Source organism: Macaca thibetana, chromosome 15, assembly GCF_024542745.1.
Source record: "Macaca thibetana thibetana isolate TM-01 chromosome 15, ASM2454274v1, whole genome shotgun sequence".
In the NCBI taxonomy this organism is placed as follows: Eukaryota; Metazoa; Chordata; class Mammalia; order Primates; family Cercopithecidae; genus Macaca; species Macaca thibetana.
This window is the reverse complement of record NC_065592.1, coordinates 32,090,202-32,102,923: the sequence shown is the minus strand read 5'-3', so window position 1 is coordinate 32,102,923 and position 12,722 is coordinate 32,090,202. Positions and strand designations below refer to the sequence as shown.

Sequence of the window (12,722 nt, the reverse complement as noted above, 5' to 3'; positions counted from 1 at the left end):
TTACCATTTTTATGTGCACAGTTCAGTAATGTTAAGTATATTTACGTTTTTGTGAAACATTCACTAGGCTTTTTAAAAAGTCTTTTTGAGGCATAATTGATCTATTGAAAAAACTGTACATATTTAATGTATACAATTTGATGGGTTTAGATGTGTGCATCCACCCATGAAACCACCACCACAATCAAAGTAATAAACATCCATCACTGTATTAATCCGTTTTCATGCTGCTGATAAAGACCTACCCGAGACAGTGAAGAAAAAGACGTTTAATTGGACTTACAGTTCCATATGGCTGGGGAGGATTCAGAATCATGGTGGGGGGCGAAAGTCACTTCTTAGACGGCTGCAGCAAGAGAAAATGAGGAAGAAGCAACAGCGGAAACTGCTGATAAACCCATCAGATCTCGTGAGACTGTTTCACTATCACGAGAACAACAGGGGAAAGACTGGCCCCCATGATTCCATTATCTCCCCCGGGTCCCTCCCACAACACGTGGGAATTCTGAGAGATAAATTCAAGTTGAGATTTGGGTGGAGACACAGCCGAACCGTATCAATCACCTCCAAAAGTTTTCTTGTGTCCCCTATGCTTTTTTTTTTTTTTTTTTTTTTTTTTTTTTTTAGAAAATATGGAATGCTTCATGAATTTGCATGTCATCCCTGGGCAAGGACCAGGCTAATCTCTGTATCATTCCTATTTTAGTATATGTGCTGCTGAAGTGAGCATTTCAACCCTTTTTTAGTGGTAAGAGCACTTAACATGAGATTTATCCTGTCGACAAAATGTTTAAGTTTACAATACAGTATTGTTAACTATAGGCACTATGTTGCACAGCAGATCTCTAGAACTTATTCATCTTGCATGTGAAATGTTGCAGCCATTATGGAAAACTATATGGAGATTCCTCAAAAAATTAAAAAACAAAACTACTATAGTACCCGCAACCTCACTTCTGGCTATATATCCAAAAGATTTGAAATCAGGATCTCCAAGAGATACTTGCCCTCCTATGTTTATTACAGCATTATTCACTGTCTTAATTTATTTTCTACGACTATAACAAAATACCACAGACTGGGTATTTTATAAAGGAAAGAAATTTATTTCTTACAGTTCTGGAGACTGGGAATTCCATGAGCTTGGTGCCAGCATCTGGTGAGGGTTATTCTCTGGTAGGAGATATCACATGGTGAGTGAACGTACGAGACAGAGAGAAAAGTGAGCTGAACTCATCTTTTTTTTTTTTTTTTTAATCAGGACCCTACTCCTTTGACAATTAACCCACTCCCATGATAACAGTATTAATTCATGCATGAGGGCAGAGACCTCATGACCTTATCATCTCTTAAAGGTTCTGCCTTTCAATACTGTTACACTAGCAATTACATTTCAACATGAATTTTGGCAGGGACATTCAAATGATAGCATTCACAGTAGCCAATATATGGAAACAACCTTAATGTCCGTTGATGAATGAATGGATAAAGAAAATATGGTAAATCCACACAATGGAATATTTTTCAGCATTAAAAAAAGAAAGAAATCTTTTCATATGCAATGACGTGGATAAACCTGGAGGACATTATGCCAAGAAAAAATAAAGCAACCACGGGAGGACAGATATTGTATCATTCCAGCTCTAACTCTTATTAGCTGTGTGATTTTTGAACCTAAGTTATTACAGTTGTAAAATAGGAATTATACTCCCGCCATAAGAGGGTGAATGAGAAGACACCATCAGAATATTGAACTGTGCACTGTGTGCACTGAATCTGTCTTGGAAAAGTCACTCTGTCAAATGTTGGTTGTTGGTTGTACCACAAAGCCTCATATTCCATATTCCTCTGGGGGATTAGCGGGCCAAGGTTTGGCCAGTGAAATACCAAATTAGTTTCCAAATATATTGTTTCCAGGAAAATTATCTTTTCAAAACAGTTATGGTGTTTCATGTCTCACAAACCACAGAGTTTATTGTTCATCATTTCTGCTTCACAAGAAGTGCTCTTTTTTATGTTTTTAATGTATTCCAAGAAAAATTAAAGATGTTTCCATCACGGTTAAAAACAGAAACAAACCACCTTTGAATTCTAAAATGAGACATAGGCAGCTAGAAAACTTTTATTCGACATGGTAATAAGAGTAAGTCTGCTGTGGTATTGTTTGCTCTGCATTTCAATGATTGATTCATCGACTCACACGCTTAGCATCTGCTGAGTGACTAAAGCTGAGTATAGGGGTGGAGAGATAAGATGAGTGAGGTGTGATTCCTCTGCCCTCTCTTTCCTGCACCTTTATATCCAGGAGGCAGGCTTGTAAACTAACAATATGTTAACTGTACACAAAAGATTATAGGAGCCGTACCTGGGGGTGCCAACTCTGGCTGAAGAAGTTGAGGATGGTTTCCATGGGATGGATCTCAGCTCTCCCAAAGCCCTTTAGAGCTCTTACTCCTACAACACCTTCATTATGGTGTGGTGTAGATACAGGCTGACTGCATCCTCAGGGCATGCCCTGCTGGTCAGACAGGCAGGTGATTTAAAGACATTCTTCTTACCACTGTCAGCAGTAGGACATAAAGCTTTGTCAGGAGGCAAAATGAAACTTTAGCAAAGCAAGCCTGGGAATTCCAGATCCTGGGTCCTTATGTGCCCAGTGTAACTGAGAAAAGCCTTTGGCAAATGTACAAATGGGTTCACTAGGCTAGAGAAATAAGACCTTTGTTTGTGAGTACAGGTTGAGTATCCCTTATCCGAAATGCTTGGGATCAGAAATGTTTTGAATTTCAGGTTTTTTCAGATTTTGATATATTTGCATATATGTAATGAGGTATCTTGGGGATGGAATACAAATCGAAACAAAAAATTCATTTATATTTCATATACACCTTCAGTAAATAGCCTTAAGGTAATTGTATACAATATTTCAATAATTTTGTATGTGAAGCACAGTTTGTGCACATTGAACCACCAGAAAGCAAAAGTGTCACTATCTCATGTTGGTACTCAGAAAATTTTGGATTTTTGAGCATTTCAGATTTTGGATTTTCAGATTAGGGGCATTCAACCTGTGTTTTTAAGAGATTGCTGGATGAGGGGAATAGTCATTTTCTGATCACCTAGATCAGAATCACTGTGGATGCTTGTTGAAAAGCAAATTCCGGGTCGAGTGTGGTGGCTCACGCCTGTAATCCCAACACTTTGGGAGGCAGAGGTGGGCAGATCACTTGAGGTCAGGAGTTTGAGACCAGACTGGCCAACATAGTGAAACCCCATCTTTACTAAAAATGCAAAAAATTAGCGGGTCGTGGTGGCGGGTGCCTGCAATCCCAGCTACTCGGGAGGTTGAAGCAGGAGAATAGTTTGAACCCAGGAGGTGGAGGTTGCAGTGAGCCAAGATCTCGCCGCTGGACTCCAGCCTGGGTGACAGAGCGAGACTCCCTATCAGAAAAAAAAAAAAAAGGAAATTCCTGTTCTTCGTAATGGAAGAACTGAGTCACAATCTCTGAGATTGTGACCTGGCAATATGTTTTTGATCAGTTTCCTGGTTATTTTTGCATACAACCTAAGATTTATGAATCACCAGTACAAGAGAAAGAACATATAGCTCAAAGTCAACAGATCTGGTTCTATGGGTTGGGCACATCATTTTACTTTTCTGAGCTTCAGTTTCCATGCTGTAAAATGGGGCTTGAGAACAGTATTTCCCTTGCAATGTGGGGTGATGTCACCTCATAATAATAAAATGCCTTGCAGTGCTAAGTCATTGTTATTACTTTTCAAGACAGTGCATTTTCTTTTCAAAGAGCTTTTAACTGAATGAAAGTCCTTTTATAAATTAGTTGAGGGGTGTGTGGAACAGTCTTTAAGGCTTCTGATCCTAGTTCTAACTTTGGAGATACTGTCAACATAATCAATTTGCATTGAATACAATACGGTTTTGATATACAATGATAAAGACTACCTTGGATTTCTTTATGAGTCTAGTCTAGGAAGAGATATGTAAATAAATAATTTCAATGCAATTTGAAAATAATAATTATAATGGTCATAATAAAATATTTAAATCAATAATTATTATAATTAACATATTTTGAGCATTATGATGTTTCTGGAACTCTGCTAAGAGATTATGTTTTCTCATTTAAGCCTCATTATTACCCTGTAAGATGAGCATTATTATTTGCATTTTACAGATCATAAAATTGTGGCCCAAAGAGGTAGAATGACTTGCTCGAGGGCATACAGTCATAAATAGAAGAGTTCAGATCCAAATCCACGTCTTAGTTGGGTGTGGTGGTTCACACCTGTAGTTGCAGCACTTTGGGAGGTGAGGCAGGAGGATTACTTGAGGCCAGAAGTTCGAGACTAGCCTGGGCAACATAGTGAGACCCTGTCTGTAAAACAAAAGGCCAAAAAAAACCCTTAAAATCTGTCTGATTCTATCTTTCTCCTCTGTCTATTGGTCTATAGTTTCCAGCAAAGTGTTAGGTTTGCATTTGCAATTGTGAGACCTAAGTCCCTAGACTGAAAGAATCCTCCTTAATGGAGTAACTTTCAAAATCTTGACAGTAATCCACAGTGAGAACTTGATCTTACATCATGACCCAATGTACATACACACATACACAAAGGCACACACGTGTGTGTATGTATGCCTGTCATAAAAAAACACTCAATACTCATTTTTACTATGATGGTTTTTCTTTTCTTCCTTTTCTTCCTTTTGTTTCTTTTTTTTTTTTTTTTTTTTTTCCTGAGACAGAGTCTCACTCTGTCACCGGACTGGAGTGCAGTGATACGATCTCGGCTCACTGCAACCTCCACTTCCCGGTTTCAGGCAATTCTCCTGCTTTAGCCTACTGAGTAGTTGGGACTACAGGTGCGTGCCACCACACCCAGCTAATTTTTGTATTTTTAGTAAAGATGGGGTTTCACCATGTTGGCCAGGATGGTCTCGATCTCTTGACCTCAGGTGATCTGCCCACCTCGGCCTCCCAAAGTTTTGGGATCACAGGCATGAGCCACTGCACCCGGCCTTCCTTCTGTTTCTTAAAAAATGTTTGTGGTGACTCCATTGATCTGATTACTTTTTGATGGGTCTGACTTATGGTTTGAAAATCCCGCCTTAGGGGATATTGAGACCAGGTCTCTCTTTTATAGATGTGAAGACTGGTGACTGAAGAGGGCAAACAATCCGGGGAGGGTCTAATTGGCAATCAGCAGGAATCAGCTACCACATGGCTAGCCTAGAGTTTTGTATTTTTTGTTTTTTCCCTATTCATAGGTTCTAAAATGACAGTCCTGTTAACAGAAAGAACAATCACTTTGTGGTCCAGCTGCCCTTGATTCCAATCTGAATTCCACCCTGTCTAGCTATATGACTTGATGTATTACTTCATCTCTCTGAGCCTCTTTCCTCTGTGGACAAGGAAGGTAACAATAACAATGAGGAGATTTGTGAAGGTGAATTGATATTGAGACCCAGTGCCTGACATACATTATGTGCTTAACACAGGGAAGACACCACAGGTAACTGGGGAAATGTTAAGTAAGAGATAGTGAAGACTCAGAGTCATTTGTTAGGTGGTCATGAATGCAACCTCATTGATTTCCAGAATCCAGTGCAGCCTTAAGATTTGAGATGTGGAGATAACATTTGTATATGTTTAGCAGTGTGGTTCAGTGGGGGAAAATGTTGGCCTTTGATCCAAACAGATGTGGCTATGAATCTCAGCTCCAGAACCTTCTAGCTTCAATCAACCTGTTTCTTCATCTGTAAATTGAAATATTAAAACTTCTTCAAATAAGTATTGTGGGATTCACCAAGGAATTTTCCCAGTATTTACCCCTTCCTTTCATAATATGACTTAGAAATTTTATGGATCACCTTTGATTTTACCTTTTTATTATAGAAATTTTTGAATATACAGGAACGTAAAAAGCATCCATATACTGATCCATATACACCAACTTGCCTGAATTATGGGCCTGTTCGCATTGAATAGTTTAGTCTCCCCCCACAGTTGGCTAACATAGTGCCTAGCTGATCGTAAGCATTCAAGAAATATTTGCTGGTTGAATGAATGGACAGGGGGATTAAGAATGACAAACCTCACTTCTGTCACCAATTACTTATAGCAGGAACCCAAACTCAAATGACTTCAGGGGCCAGACTGTTAGCGTAACTGGGTGAATCATATTGGGGTAAGACAATAAGGAGAAGGAGACTGTGGAGAGGATGTATGACTTCTAAAGGGACTTGAACTTAAATAAATTTTAACACTCTGTGAAGGTCCACTCTCAAAAATCTGTGGGCTATCCATGATCTCTGATTTGTAGAATGCCTGTTACATGATTTGCACCATGCTAGACATTGAGACAAAGATATATCATGGACCAGTGAAAGGTAAACTGGAGAGTCCCACAGACCTAATCACAAGTGTAACACTCACCTGCTAAGTTGCTTTGGTTCACTGAGCCTCAGTGTTCTATCTGCAAATGCCAAGTTATGAGACTGAATTTGCAGGATTGCTTAGGAGATCATGGTAGACAGCCTCTGAGATGACCCCCAGTGATTCCCCACCTCCTGTTACTCACACTCTTGTGTGATCTCTTCCCCTTAAGTGTGGGCTCAATTTAGAGAGTTGCTTCTAATGAATAGGATATGGCAGAAGTGATGGGATGTCATTTTCAAGATTAGGTTATGAAAGTTGTGGCTTCTTTGTTGAGTGCTCTTGCTGTTGCTTGGATTGTTCACTCTGGAGGAAGCCCTGTCCTGAGGAAGCCCTCTGGAGAGGTTCATGTGAGTGAGCTGGGGAATGAATTTTCTAAGACCTGCCAATAACCATATGTGGTGAGCTCAAATGCAGATCCTCATCCAGCTGAGTCTTCAGATGACACCACAGCCCCAACCCACACCTTGACTGCAACCTCATGAGAGACCTTGAGCCAGTGGCACCTGCATAACCAACACTCACATTCTCAACCCGCAGAAACTGTGAGATGAGAAATGTTCGTTGTTTAAGATTGGTCAGTTTTGTTGTGGATTTGTTACTTAGCAACAGAAAACTAATATAGGAATCAAGTAAAATGATATATTTGAAAGCATGTAACTCAGTGCTAAAGACATGGTAAGTGCTTAATAAACATTTACTTGTTATATGTGGTAATAGCCACTAAACAAGAAGTCTTGATACCCTATAAACAAATGCTATGGCAAAAAAATGTACATGGAGTGTAGGAATCTGAAGGAGAGAGCTTCCAATACTGGAGTCAGAAAGATTCACAGAAGAAATGAGTATTGGGTTACATAAGATGACTAAGAATATGAGGCAGAGAAACAGAATAAGAGTATGCTTTGTAGGGGGAACAGCCAAGACCAAGCAGTGAAAATAACCACAAGTGTGGATGGTGTGGAGGTTACAGGGCAGGAGATGAGATAGAAGTCAGACCACAGAGGACCCTTATTCAGTAAATGTGCTTTATATTTGATTGACATTTCATTTTAGGATGCTCACTAGAATTGCATACTCAGAAAAGTAGGAGAGACTATGGAAGTAAGGTAGTTCTTTGCCCACCTCCACTGTCTTTTCCAGGTAGTCGTCAAGGGAATGTTAACTAAGATATTCACTAAGGGCTGGCGTGGTGGCTTACGCCTGAAATATTTGTACTTTGGGAGGTTGAGGCAGGAGGATCACTTGAGCTTAGGAGTTCAAGATCAGCCTGGGCAACATAGTGAGACCCCCATATCTACAAAAAAATACAAAAATTAGCCGGGCATGGTGGCACATTCTTGTAGTCCCAGCTCAGCTACTCTGGAGGCTGAAATGGGAGAATTGCTTGAGCCTGGGAGGCAGAGGTTGCAGTGAGCTGAGATCGTGTCACTACACTTCAGCCCGGGTGACAGAGTGAGATCCTGTCTCAAAAAAAAAAAAAAAGTTATTAAGGTGTTTACCTAAGTCCATTGTCAATTATCTTATTTTTTTATTTTTATTTTTATTTTTTTTGAGACAAAGTCTGGCTTTGTCACTCAGGCTGGAGTGCAGTGGCGCCTCCTGGGTTCACGCCATTCTCCTGCCTCAGCCTCTCGAGTAGCTGGGACTACAGGTGCCCGCCACCACGCCTGGCTAATTTTTTGTATTTTTAGTAGAAACGGGGTTTCACCGTGTTCGCCAGGATGGTCTCGATCTCCTGACCTTGTGATCCGCCCGCCTCGGCCTCCCAAAGTGCTGGGATTACAGGCGTGAGCCACCGTGCCCAGCCATCTTATTGCTAAATAGACAAGGCATGCAGCCGAGGAGGTTCATTTGACCCAGGTCATCTTGTATGAAAGTCCATACTTCGCACTTTTGCTGGCACTGCTTTTGTTATGTAATAAAATCATGCTCCTCTTGAGCAGCTGGAATTTCCTTTAATCTGACAGACATTATGAATCACACATCCCTGATAAGTGTTTCCTACTTAGCCTGTGGAAAACTCAAGTTAATTTGTGTCCCAACTTCCTGCTCTACCTTGCTGAGAATCAGTCTTCCTCTGACTTCACGCAACTATTCTAACTTAATTTTGCCATTCCCATTACTTTCTAAGACTATTTTCATTGTGTTGTATTGTAGATTTTTTAAATAGCTACTTCAAGTTTTTTTGGGGAGTGGGATGTGATAAACATAAATGTGTATAAAGGGTCTGTTAATTCTGTGGAAATGAAAATGAGGAAAAGAAAGAATGAATCCTCACCTCCCTCAGCAAATACTTGAATTCCTACATTCTTAGGAAATACTACAAGAAAGAATGAAAGGTTTTGGGAGAAGACGGACGGTTACTTTTAGCACATGCACAATTTGAGGTCCTCTGGAAACAGAGCTGTCCAACACTGAATTGGTTATGTAAGTAGGGAGCTCAGGAGTGAGGTAGATTCTGGACAGAAAGTTTAGAAGTCATTACCCGGTTGTTGAAGCCAGTGGAGGAAAGAGCCAGTTCTTTAAGAGTGGTGGCCCAGCCTCAGATGACAGCAATAGAAAGAGAAAAGATGTATGATCCTTTAACAACGCAGAAATTATCCCATGACTGATGGCATACACATGTACACTACCCATTCACCCATGCAGCTCACAAGTGAATTATATAACACCACATTGACACCTAATTTTAAATCATATGAATAGACATGAAGTGCCAGTTTACACTCGGCATTAGAAATTCTTTCCGGGATATGTAGTTTTTATAGATTCACTTTCTTTTCTTATTGAGTTTATAAATCATTTATTTCCCTGTGGTTTGAAAACAAACATGCAACATTATTTGGAGAAGTGATGGTCTGCTATAAAAGTTAGACGGTCAGTACTAATGGGGAAATTTTGATTGCTTCAGGGTTGTTCTTTTCCATGCCTGGCACATGCAAGATGAAGCTAATTTGTATTATGAAATATAATGCGTTCTCTTTTTATTTTATTGAAATGCTTTAAAACTTAAGATCAGAGCTGGCGTAAGAATATTTTCCAAGTAAAATACCATCAAGTACAAATATTACCAAGGACCTCCAAGTTCCTTGTTAAGTGGCCTATACATTTACATGAAAAGGGATTTTTAAAAGTTTCCTCTATTCCTTACTCCCCACTCCCTCACTCAGTGCTGGTTAATTAACCAATCATAAAGAAAAAGATGAAAGTATGTGAACCTCAAATCCTTGTGTTCTGGAAAAAATATATAGTCGCAGAATAATGAAAATAAATTTCAACTAATGAGAACAAGGAACAATGACCACTGGAAATAGTGAAAACAGTTGGATCAAACAGGTAAAAACTTCCCAGAAAATTAGCAGTGTATTGGTCTGACTTTGCTTCTGTGTCTCCTTAAGGCCTGTGTCTTGGTTGGATGAATATTGGTGGGAGCAGGAGGGAGCTCTTTTCTTCAAAGCACATGTTTTAAATGTTCTTTCAACTTTGTTGGCTAACAGGTTGTTTAATATCCCTGTTCACTTGGCTTCCATCTCTTTGCATACATACTCAAAGTCCCTGCCTTCTGCTGCAGTCCACCATCTTGAAACAGCCTATCCCTTATTCAGCCAACATAGACACTCCATCCTCCCTGATACTGCATAGCAGGGAGATGAGGTTTAGAGTTGTATGACTTGCTTGACTTGGAGGTGGAACTGGATTTGTTCCATTTTAAATGCTGCTTGTGGCAGTCTATGGCAGGCAAAACTTTTGTCCTCTTTCTAGGTATTAGGGTGGGATAAATTTGCCAGCTTTCTTTGCAGTTAGGTTGGGGCTTGCGTTGGAGTTCTTGCCAATGGAATGTGCACAGAAATGGTGTCCACTAGTGGTTCTCACGCTATAATGTGTATAATGAGTCATTCCATCGCTCAGTGATCTTGTTGAAATGCAGATTCTGATTCAGTAGGTCTTGGGTGAGGCCCATGATTCTGCATTTCAATAACCTCTTAGTTAATACCAGTGCTGCTGGTTTTATGGACAACACTTCAGCTAGTAAGAACATACAACAATTACAACCTGGCCATGAAATATCATGTGCAGTCTCCAAAATTTCTCAACCTTCTCTGTACAGCTACAAGCAAAGGACTTGGAATGGCAGAGTGCTTCCTTCAATGGATGGAAGGAGACTGGATCCCTGTGTCACTGACTGGAAGAGCTCTGCTAAGCACAGCTGCTAGCTCATGAAAGACTGTGAGGAGAGTAAGAGGTAACATTTTATTGCGTTGTCATTAATGTCAGGGTTTACTTGTTACTATAGTGTGGCTTCCTCTAACACTTCCTTTTATCAACTGCCTTGTCTGAGTCTTTCCTTGACTCATGATTTTGAGTTAACTTAGTAAACTTACCAAAGACCGAGTTTGCACCAAGAAAAATTATAGGTGCTGGACAATATAAAAAGATGAAGAAGGTGGAGTCATTTTTCCTAAGGAGCTAGGAGAGGAGATAAGAAATAGGATCAAATAATGAACAACAAGTTTCAAAGGGATCAGAATCCAGTAAGACCTGCTGCCTGAGCTCTTAGGAGAGAAATGGAAATCCTAGTTGTGGACGTCAGGCTCTCTAGAAGTGGTTGTACCAACATCAGCCTTGAAAGGTGAGTGGAGTTTGAATTTATAATGATTAGGATAAGAGCACATTGGAGGAGTTAAAGTCAGGAAATGGCAGGAAGGTACACGGGAAATGTGGGACTTGCCATTGGGATCCAGTATAGGGTGAAGATTTGGAGTCATGGTATATCCAACAGAAATGAAGGTCAAGGTTGTATCATAGAATACTCTGAATGGCAATTTGAGGAGCTTGGATTTATCCTGATAATAGAAGGGAACTCTTGGGTTTCAATAGGAGTGTGATCTCACTGGATATAATGAGGAGGGGTATGTGGCTCTGGTACCACACTGTCCCTACTCCCAGGGTCTGTTGCAATAGTTCAGGTATAAGATACTGAGGTCCAGCGAATTAACACAGGAACAGGAAACCAAACACGGTGTGTTCTCACTCATAAATGGGAGCTGAACAATGAGAACACATGGACACAGGGAGGGGAACATCACACACTGGGTCCTGTAAGGAAGTTGGGGGAAAGAGGAGGGAGAACATTAGAACAAATACCTAATGCAAGCAGAGCTTAAAACCTAGATGACTGGTTGATAGGTGCAGCAAACCACCATGGCACATGTATACCTAGGTAACAAACCTGCATGTTTAGCACATGGATCCCAGAACTTAAATTCAAAAAAAAAAAAAAAAAAAAAAAAAGAGGCTAAGGTCTGAGCATAAAGATGAAAAAGACAAGGAAATCTGACAACATTGGGAGAAAGACAGAGAAGCACCTCCCCATTCTACTCCACCCCCATTCAGAAACCAGGGTGCTGCATCTCTGAGATGTTGTGTCTTGACACATAACCATTGTGTCTTAGTTACATGTAACGAGGTCAGCAAGCCATGGAGTTAGGTCTGAGACCCCTGGCTTCTTGCTCCAAGCTCACTATGTTTCCACTTGAGTACAAGGTTGTCACCAGTGTCATAGGTGCCCTCTAAAGTTGTTCTCGGTGAGCTGGATCTAAGTACAGCATAATTCACATCTTGCAATGTGACCACCTTTGCAAATTTCACTTCAATAGTTTTGAATCACCCTGCTGGGAAATTTATTGGAACGCTATTTCACTATGACTTGCCAACATCAAGTTTAAGACACACTTTAATAAGACATTGACTACTCTAAACATGCTTCCACCAAACCTGCTGCTATTTCTTTGGGACCTGTACCACACCTGGGTGAGAGGGTTTAGGCAGTCTTCTTTCCCCCTTCCCTTCCCTTCCCTTCCCTTCCCTTCCCTTCCCTTCCCTTCCCTTCCCTTCCCTTCCCTTCCCTTCCCTTCCCTTCCCTTCCCTTCCCTTCCCTCCCCCTCCCCTCCCCTCCCCTTCCCTTCCCTTCCCTTCCCTTCCCTTCCCTTCTCCTTCCCTTCCCTCTCTCCCCCTCCCCCTTCCCCCCCCCCTCCCTTTTTTTTGAGACCCCTCCCCTCTCCCAGAGATTTGTTTTCTTATGTTTGTCCCCTTGATCCTTCCCTTTCCTTCTCTCTCTCTCTCCAAGAGCTCCTTTTCTCTCTTCCTTAAAGTAATTAAAATACAAAGACTCAAACTTTTTTCTAAAGTGGTCTCTCCTCCTCTCTCTCTCTCTCTCTCTCTCTCTCTCTGACTCTCTCTCTCTCTCTCTCAGGGAGCTGGGTT

At 40.7% G+C, this 12,722-nt stretch overlaps 1 non-coding gene across 1 annotated transcript; it reads right to left on the bottom strand.

Moving 5' to 3' along the window:
* Nucleotides 1-626: 626 nt before the first annotated feature.
* LOC126938238 (U6 spliceosomal RNA) lies at nucleotides 627-730 on the bottom strand. The gene has a single exon (XR_007720048.1). It is a non-coding gene; the product is annotated as a U6 spliceosomal RNA (small nuclear RNA).
* Nucleotides 731-12,722: the final 11,992 nt, after the last annotated feature.